Source organism: Podarcis tiliguerta, assembly GCF_965153285.1.
Source record: "Podarcis tiliguerta genome assembly, chromosome: 3".
In the NCBI taxonomy this organism is placed as follows: domain Eukaryota; kingdom Metazoa; phylum Chordata; class Lepidosauria; order Squamata; family Lacertidae; genus Podarcis; species Podarcis tiliguerta.
This window is the reverse complement of record NC_139536.1, coordinates 31,354,575-31,364,871: the sequence shown is the minus strand read 5'-3', so window position 1 is coordinate 31,364,871 and position 10,297 is coordinate 31,354,575.

The following is a 10,297-nucleotide window of genomic DNA, read 5'->3' as shown; positions in this document are numbered from 1 at the left end:
TCCAGTATCACCCATATGAATGTGACACCCAAGTCCATCTTTCAGTTCTATTCTAAATGAGAAGCGCCATTCAAATGTAGGATCAGGCCAATAAACGGAAACTGTATCCTAACAAAACAGAGGTTCTGTTGCAAAATGGTTCCTAGGTGTGTTTAGAATCTCCCCATAAGGGGATAACAATTGCAGAGAGGATTCTGTGTGTGTTCTCAGCACTTGGTACTGAACCTTAGGAAGGTCTGAAGTAGAGCCAGTGCATATGGAGGCACTGGGAGCATGTTTTGCAAAAGCACCTCTCACCTCTGCTTCAAGCCCTCGTAGGTTCACTCTGGCTGCCTCATGAGGTCTAGAGACTTGTAGAAATCCGCAGAAGTGTGTAAAATAACTTACATGCTCTTCCTTTTTGCTCAGGTTCTGTAAACGTAGGCAAGCAGATGCTGGGTTCTGAAACAGAATAATTAGATTGCTTTTAATGGGATTACTTCTGTAGTGAAAATCAACCACAAATAAACTTACATGTTTTGGTGCATCATAGCTGGAGTGCTCCACATTTCAGCAGGCTTACATTGATTTATGTAGAAAGCATGCAGCCCTTTATTAAAATTCTTTATGCCAGTCAGGAAAAACACACACAAACACAATGTATTGTTGGCAAGTCTTCTGGAGCACTGTATCTAAAAATAGATGTTTATAACAGAAAAAGCAAATCTCCAGCATTCAAAATAAATTATACAAAGCACAATTTTGTATACAGTATATTGTTTTAGTTTTGACAGGGTCTAATGCTTGCCATGTTTATGTCTTCACATAATTCAGAGGATTTCAGAGAGGCTAGGGTGCTAAGAGGCAGGATACAAAGGAAACAGGGAGCCAAGGACATTAAAATATTATTGGTGTTCTTGTGTTTTATGGGTATTTATGGTCTGACTTTATTACCTTTTGTATGTTGTAAGCCAACCAGATGTACTTTATGAAAGTGTGGATTATAAATATTTAAATTAACAAAAAGCTGGGGGAAAGGGCACAGAAAGGCCCTCAGTGGTGGATGGTCCTCAGAGTTAATGGCAGGCGGAGCCAACACATTCTCGTTTTGTCCCTGCTGAGTTCCCAAACAGTGACACTTGAGTCCAAAGAGGAGGAAGCTGACAGGCTGTGCCCCTCTCTGGATTGCTTGCAAGTAAGAAGGCAAGCTGAGAGCAGACTGAGGTTGTTGGGGCAGTGCCCTGTTTTCCCCAATAGACTAGTCTCCACAGAGTCTCTGAAAGGCATGTAAGACTGAAATATAGATTGAGGTTCTCCCCAAGGCAGGCCCTTTTACTTTCTCTATCATTTGAAGGTTTTGAAGAAGAAGAAGAAGAGTTTGGATTTGATATCCCGCCTTTCACTCCCTTTAAGGAGTCTCAAAGCGGCTAACATTCTCCTTTCCCTTCCTCCCCCACAACAAACTGTGAGGTGAGTGGGGCTGAGAGACTTCAAAGAAGTGTGACTGGCCCAAGGTCACCCAGCAGCTGCATGTGGAGGAGCAGAGATGCGAACCCGGTTCACCAGATTACGAGATACCCCTCTTAACCACTACACCACACTGGCTCTCTTTGCACACACTATGCCTTCTAGCAAGATTTTAAAACCCAAATGAGTTAGTTACAGGGGATTTCTTGGCAAGTGTGCCTTCTGCATCTGTTTCTGATTTTAGTGTTGCAGTCATTTCTAGGACAGATAAGTATTGTGCTGAGGGAAAGCTCCATATCCTTGGCCACCATGTTATCTACTTCCATTACATTTGCAACCTTCTGTCCCTTTTAGTGCCTGTAAGCTAAAAGTCAAAGCAACTCATGATATGGCAAGCATTTGGATTTGCTTAGCTAACCTTTCTAAAGTGTGTAGAAAAACTCATCTTGCTCTATTTTAAAACTGGAACATGGATAAAATGTCCTTTTGTTGACTTTCTGTGTGAAACTGTGCCAGGTTTGGAGGGCCGGATGAAGACCTTTCTAGGCCTCTTAATAAAATAGTCACCAGTCACTACTGGTTTCGTGAACCCACAGTCTGGACATTTGTTCTAGAGCAGCAATTAAGTTTCATAGTAGCTAAACTTTGGTGGAAAGTCCCTGGTCTACACAATGCCTTCCTTGTTGAGGCTTAATAATCTGTTGACAGCCCTCTTCACGCATTCAAAGTGATGTGCGATAAGGGGCAGTGTACAAGCCCAGCCCTCAGTGTCTTCATTCCCTCAGGACAACTTATCAAATTGAGCACCAAGACCTGAAGGGGGCTTCTAACCCTGTTCAGCTAGGTATCGATCGAATCATCCAAGAGATCAGGGCTCCCAGTCACATGGAGGCAAAGTGTGCTCATCTGAATGCACTGAAAGGACCCTTTCAGACCTCCCTGCCTAATGTGGGAAAATCAGGGCATTGCTCTTGGACAGGAATGTGTTGCCTGAATGCCCAAACAGGGCCTTCATCTCCTGCGTTGAAGTCAAGTGTGCTGTAACGTGAGAACTCTTATACACGTGCACTGATCTTTGAATAATGCTGGATCTCGAGCTTTGTTAATTTGCTGGTGATGTACAATCCTGGATCCATGAACCTGATTCACTGACGGCCTTCTTTCATTTCCGTGTGTGTTATTGTAACTTTGCAAACCTCTAAATCTGGGATGGGGAACCTCTGAGGCTCCAGTTGTTGCTGGACTACAAATTCCACAACCCCTCACAATTAGCCACACTGGATGAAGCTGGTGGGAGTTGCAGTCCAACAAAATCCAGAGGACCACAAGTTCCCACACTGCTGTACTAAATGAATGAGATTCCCTCTCAAAAGGAAGGCAATCCTAAATGGGAGAGAATTCAAAGGGACTTTCACACATACATGCACACACACATTTAGTTTAAATCTCTTATGCATCAGAAAAAGGAGCTCACAGTTCCCTGGAACTTTCCCTGTGAACCTCTAATCCTTCCTGATGCTTTCTGGGATTGCCTTTCCATCCCTGAAGATGCAGTGAGCCTGTTTTGTTTGCAGAGGGAGAATGATGAATCTTCTCCTTTGAATGTAGGGAAATATCTTTGCTGTTGACAGTTGCAGCTGCCAGGCATGGCCATTGTGCCACTAAGGGCTTCCCCAAGCAATGCGTAATGAGGGCAGAGGCCCTGAGACTTGGCATTTTGCAGTCCTGCCTCTGTGAGCAATTACAAGAGCCCTGTATTATTATTCAGACTGTACCTACTAAGTATCTTTAATCAATCTTGCAGATGCAGCAGTTGCTTTTACAAGGAAACTGTTCACTGTATACGGCTATACAACTTCAGATTGAGATGGGGGGTGCCTAACTGGTGGAAACTAATTTGAATTAAAGCCATTTATTTACTGGTGTGTATGTAAATCCTCTGTCTGACTTTTTTGAGCAGCACAGCTAAAAAGAAGAACACACTGGGAGACGTGTTTGCAGTGTCGCAGGCTGCTGTGTTTTGCTTGTCATTAGCTCTGGATTTTACTAACAGAAACAAATTATGATGGAAGCTGCCACATTTCATAGATAAGAGATATGACCAGTATTGCAAGTAAAACATCCAATCAAAGGAGATGGATCTGGGCTTCCATGACAGAGGAATTCATGAGAATGAAGAATCATGACATTGAATAGAGGTTTGAACCCTGATCTCCCAGGTCCTAATCTGACACTCTAACCACTACACCACACTGGCTTCCTAGATATGGGGCACTCTATAAATTAAGTAGGTAAATCAATATGGGGGATGAAAATGTCACTTAGAGATGGATCTGAAATATTTTTCTTGATACTTGAATTTGTTTCATTATGGATTGTGTCATTTGACGTTTTAATGTGTTGTAAACAACTTTGCATTTTTTTCTTTAAAATATAAAGTGGTATAAAAATGCAATGAGTAATGATGATGATAACAGAATCCCTCCTAGTTTGCATATTGTATACAATGAGAGGTGAACAGAATCATTTCTGTGTCTCTTATGGCTGGAGAAAAAGTCCTTTATATTAGTGTTTATTTTCTATGGTTTCTTCTTCTTCTTCTTCTTCTTCTTCTTCTTCTTCTTCTTCTTCTTCTTCTTCTTCTCCTCCTCCTCCTCCTCCTCCTCTTCCTCCTGCCTTGTGAGACATATGTAAAAGGCAACAAATTAATTAATTAGTCGGCATTTTACCCCAATTTTTCAAAACAGCTTGCAAAATAATATATAAATTAAAACTATCTGAAAACATATCCCCTGTACAGTGGTACCTCAGGTTAAGTACTTAATTCGTTCCAGAGGTCTGTACTTAACCTGAAACTGTTCTTAACCTGAAGCACCACTTTAGCTAATGGGGCCTCCTGCTGCTGCCGGGCCGCCGGAACACAATTTCTGTTCTCATCCTGAAGCAAAGTTATTAACCTGAGGTACTATTTCTGGGTTAGCAGAGTCTGTAACCTGAAGCGTATGTAACCTGAGGTACCACTGTATATAACTCTCCTCCCTCAACTGTTCAGGATGCAACCAGGAGGATGAAAGTGGATGGTCAGAGCTCCCACAATTCATACCATTTATAGTCAGTACAATACATTACTCATTGCTGGCTGCACAAGTTGGTTCTCAGAAAGAGAGAAGAGAGAGCAACCTGTACAATTACAGTCTGTCTGAACAGGAGGAATAGCATCTGCCTCTGCTTCTCTCTTTGGATATGAGGCAAGCAAAGGGTGAGTGGGTGGGGTAGAGTGGGGTGGGTCAGGATGATTGTTGTGCCCAGCAGAGTGGTAACCAAAGCAACTGCCTCAAGTACTCGGCAGCAGTCCCAGTATTGTCAAGAAAAAGAAGACCTATCTCTGCCTTTTGAAAGGAAATTACAAATTCTTTTAATAATAACTATAATAATAATCTCGTATTATTTTCTTTCCTATTGGTAAGAATGTTTTGTTCCACTATAATAAGGGAAATATAAGAACAGCAAGCAATAACATTGGCCTCATCTTATTCCCAGAAACTGTTGATGCAAACATGTACATATATTTTCTAAGGGATGCAGGTGGCACTGTGGTCTAAACCACTCTTGGGCTTGCCAATCGGAAGGTCGGCAGTTCGAATCCTGTTGCGCCAGAAGCAGTTTAGCCATGCTGGCCACATGACCCAGAAAGCTGTCTGTGGACAAACGCCGGCTCCCTCGGCCTGAAAGCAAGAGGAGCGCCACACCCCATAGTCGCCTTTGACTGGATTTAGCCGCCCAGGGGTCCTTTACATTTTACCTTTACCTTACATATATTTTCTCAGCCATTTACCCAAGTTTCCACTTACAGACCCTCAAATTTTCCCTATTTTCCAGGGACAATCCCAGATTTACAGAAGCCCACCCGGTTTCTGATTTGATCCCAGAATGTCCCGCTTTTCCTTAGGGTGTCTCAAACTTTCATTGGAGAAATGTTGGAGGGTACAGAGTGATGCATCCCACCCTCTGAGCCAAAGAGCTAAGTAACTATACAACCTTTAGAAGACATCTGAAGGCAGCTCTGTATAGGGAAGCTTTTTTTAATGTTTAATACTTTATTATGCTTTTATTTATGTTGGAAATTGCCCAGAGTGGTTGCAGCAATTGAGATATAAATAATAAAAATGTTGCTGTTGTCGTCATTATGGAATGTTGTTGTTGTTTAGTCGTTTAGTCGTGTCTGACTCTTTGTGACCCCCTGGACCAGAGCACGCCAGGCACTCCTGTCTTCCACTGCCTCCCGCAGTTTCGTCAAACTCATGCTGGTAGCTTCGAGAACACTATCCAACCATCTTATCCTCTGTCGTCCCCTTCTCCATGTGCCCTCCATCTTTCCTAACATCAGGGTCTTTTCCAGGGAGTCTTCTCTTCTCATGAGGTGGCCAAAGTATTGGAGCCTCAGCTTCAGGATCTGTCCTTCCAGTGAACACTCAGGGCTGATTTCCTTAAGAATGGATAGGTTTGATCTTCTTGCAGTCCATGGGACTCTGAAGAGTCTCCTCCAGCACCATAATTCAAAAGCATCAATTCTTCGGAGATCAGCCTTCTTTATGGTCCAGCTTTCACTTCCATACATCACTACTGGGAAAACCATAGCTTTTACTATACGGACCTTTGTTGGCAAGGTGATGTCTCTACTTTTTAAGATGCTGTCTAGGTTTGTCATTGCTTTTATCCCAAGAAGCAGGCGTCTTTTAATTTTGTGACTGCTGTCACCATCTGCAGTGATCATGGAGCCCGAGAAAGTAAAATCTCTCACTGCCTCCATTTCTTCCCCTTCTATTTGCCAAGAGGTGATGGGACCAGTGGCCATGATCTTCGTTTTTTTGATGTTGCATTATTGAATAAGACTCCCTATTTTCATTAGAGAAATATTGGAGGGTATGCCTTTATCCTACATAATAATAATAATAATAATAAATTAAAAGCCAAACAAATCCATAATTATAAATGTCTGACAATCAAATTATCCTTTTGAAGGTGGGATTTTCTTGTTGATGAAGTGAAAAAATGAAACCACCAGAGGGAGCTAAGTTAAAAAAAGGCTCAGTTTCTGCTTTAGGCCTAACTGAGCCTTGCCACTGCATCAAAACCCAAACTTGGGGGGGGATGGAGGAGGAGAGCAGCATGATGGACCTACCCGTATCAGTGTGTGTGTTTTTCAAGGGTTGTTTTTTTTTAATGGAGGGGAAGAACCTGCTTTGCTTCGCCCCATGTGTTGTTATAATTGGTTCTGCTCAATTTAATTTTATTATGTTATGTTTTGCCTACCGATTTCCTTTTCAAAACTTCCAGAGTAGATAATCATTTTATGGTAACCATGTGCTGGTCAGGAAGCAAATTCTGTTCCTTACTGTCATTCTTTGTTAATCATAAGGATCACCACAAATAGGAAGTGGAGGGGGGGGACCTCTTTCATAGCTACAGCTGCCATTTTTGATGGAACATACAGAACCTGAACTCATTCATGCACCCTTCTGAACACTGCAAAGTCATATACTTTGGTTAGCCCTGGCCAAATTCTGTATGCTAACATGGGCTTCAAAAGTCAAGTGAAATCATCACAAACAAATGTACTCATTTTACAGATACGGGTTTTGTTTTCTCTTTCCTGATTTTATTGCTTGGTTATGACCATTTTTCTTGCATTATACCTACTGAAAGCTGAAATAAAAATATTTACACACACACACACAAAATGGTCAAGTGAAACTGCAAGACATGCACTGAACCAAGTTTGGATCAGCAGTTTTGCATCTGTTTGTAACTCTGGCTTTATTAAGAAGCTTTATTAAGGGCATGCAGTTTTTTCTGTGGAAATGTCAGATTCCTAAAACAGAAGGAAGCAAAGCTTCTTGTTGTTGTTTAGTCGTGTCCGACTCTTCGTGACCCCATGGACCAGAGCACGCCAGACAAAGCTAAGGGAGGAGAAATGAAGCCACGTTTTTCAGGAGCAGCCCTCTGTTCTTATTTATTTCATTTCATTTCATTAATGAATGAATTCCTGAAGCTATTTAACAGTAAAACCATTGATTAAAAAACACATATTAAAACCAGTTTCAGCTATAAGCTACTTTCTTGTTAACAGCAGCATTTGCAAGGCATTCAGTACATTCTGCCTACCTTCCATGCCATTTCTAATGATGGCACCTCTCTAGCAAAAAAAAAAAAAACCCTTTCCATTAAAGGTTTGGAAAGAGAAGGGTACACATTGTTCTCCCTCCCCAGTGAGTCTGTCCAGGATCATACTGCCCTTCTGAGATGCTTTGTTCGCTGTGCATGATTCCCTCCCTTGCTTGCTTGCTCTTGATCAGCAGATCCAGCTCAGCTTTGGATCCTAGTAGATGTGGGAGGTTCTTGTTCATTAAGAATAATGAAAAGGAGAAAATGTCATGCAATTGGCAGGATCTGTACAATTCCGCCCCACCCCCTCAAATAACACTCCCATAAAGTCAAACCCCTAAACCGACTCCAACTTTCCTTCTCCTTGTCCAGCTATTCATCTTCAGGCAGCATTTTGTAGCCGTCCTTTAAAGGACTGGTTTTAACAGTGAGTCCTGTTCTCTGGTTATGGGTTTAAGTGCTGGAACCTACTCTATAGCTGTACTTTGTCGATCTGGTTGGCAGCACGATGAAGACGTTTGGAGATGTTAGTAGTGCTGCCTCCAAAAATGTGGAGAAATTGACTGGAAATATGTCCTTTGGGGATGTCCTTCCTCTTAATACCTCCTTTGTTCTCTTATAATGGCTATGGTGCCCACCTGAGAGGTCTGGCAAGTTCTGGCTGAAAAAAGCCCTAGATGTAAGCCCCATTGATAAGTTCTCCACATCTCCTTCAAGTACAAACATAAAATTTATAATTTCTTTCTAGCAAGCTATTCCTTAGGATCTTATAGAATCTTATTTTCCTCCATTGCAAAGCACTCTTCATATGAGCTTCTTGACTCAAAACCCCTTACACTGATCCTGAGAGAGGCCTCAAAATTAAATGGGGTTTTTATCGAAATGTAAAAAAGGATGGCAATGACTTGTCTATGGACATTTTAACAAACCATAGAAGGACAAATCATCTTTATACTTGGTGGTTCCTTTCCAATAGAATCAAGGGGAATTCCACTGGTGAATGGAATTTGTTTATTGCAGAACATCCTACTGGTAAATGCAATGTGGGTGTGGGTGTTTGGTATCCCATGAGAACTATATACAAAAGCAAATGTAGATGGTGAGTTTAAAGGGGCAAGCCTCTTATTTTCTTGGCATTTTACTACCCACACAGCCCAAATCATGTGTGTGGTTTGTGGTTGTTTCTTTACTGAATGAGAAGTCCACAAAATTGACTGTCCTGGCATTCAAGGTGGCTGACTATTAAAAATGCTAAAACTAAACATCAAGGTTGGAAAAAGCAATGTTATGAAATGACACACCAATCACAGGCCATTTGTGGTCTTCAGAAACTGATGGCATGAGCTGTCATGTTCTAGTTTGGTGGTTCATTACCATGGATGGTCAGACCAATGTTGAATTAGGTTTGAACCATTGGTTTGAATCATATGACAATTAATTGTAGTGCTGGAATGATGTCCCTTTGCTTCCCCCTTTCCAAGTAATGCAAGTTCTATTGACCAAATGGGATTCAAAAGTGAGGACTGAGGTATAAACAGAAGTATTTTGAAAAGAACAAAATAATCAGAATATAATTTTTTTCTGAAGGATACAAGCAAACCTGTATGCAACGTGAAAAAGTTGTGCTTAGCAAAATGTTGTTGTTGAAATTAAAGTATTCCCCCTGCCCTCACTTGCTTTGAGCCAAATTCCCTAGCCATGACAGTCCCTGGATAACGTGGAACGTATGGGATATCAGTTGTGCTGTGACTTGGAGAGGTGTTCATCAAATGTACATGAACTTTTAGCAGTGGACAGTCATCCTTCGTTCGTCTCAATCCAATTTCTTTGAAGTATTTTCTAAATCTCCCTGCTCAACATCTAATCCTGGGTAGGAAATTAAATTGAGTGTTTGCCTGACATCAACATATTGAGATTTAGCTCCTGAAGTAATTAATTTGCTGCCCATATCACTTTGAGGATCAAGTCAGCACTGGCTCAGGAAACCACATGGTTTGGGAGTCACCTGTTTCTCCTCGCATCACCTCTAAATCCTAACTACTACTAGACAGTCTACTAAGGCTGCAACCCTATGCAAACCTGAGACACTTACCTATACACACTTACTTCTCAGTAGATGTATATAGGACTTCACTGAAAAATGTTGGCCAGCTAGCCCTGAAGAGTAAAAACACTGCCCCACCTGCGGGTGATTTCTAAGGGGAGACCCTATTTATGAGGAAGCCACTGTTGGCAGTCAGTTGCTGCTCTCATGTTGGCCCTAAAAGGAGTACAGTACCACCAAAACGCAGTCAGTCCTTTGGGTTTTTCCTTCTGGGTGTAATGAAGGAGAGAACACTCTACCTTATGTGACTGGCTGTAAATGGGCTTGATCCTAGGTAAGAGATTGTGGCAGCAGGGTTGTGAGTTATCCTGGCTTCCAACTGGGAGGTAGATCTGCCGTCTGTTGTGAAAGCATGAAGCTCATTAACGTGTTTGGGTATTTTGTAATGTTGCTGTTTTATATCTTATTGATTGATTTGTTGCATGCAGTATACTTTTATTGTATCTTTCTGCTATATTAATATGCTGTTCACTGTTTAGGGAGCTTTTGAGCCAAAAAGATCCCTTGTGGGGGTTGTTATTACACCAAAACAGCAAACAAGAAAAAGTTCTATTACTACTAAACATACTTCAGCATCCTGAT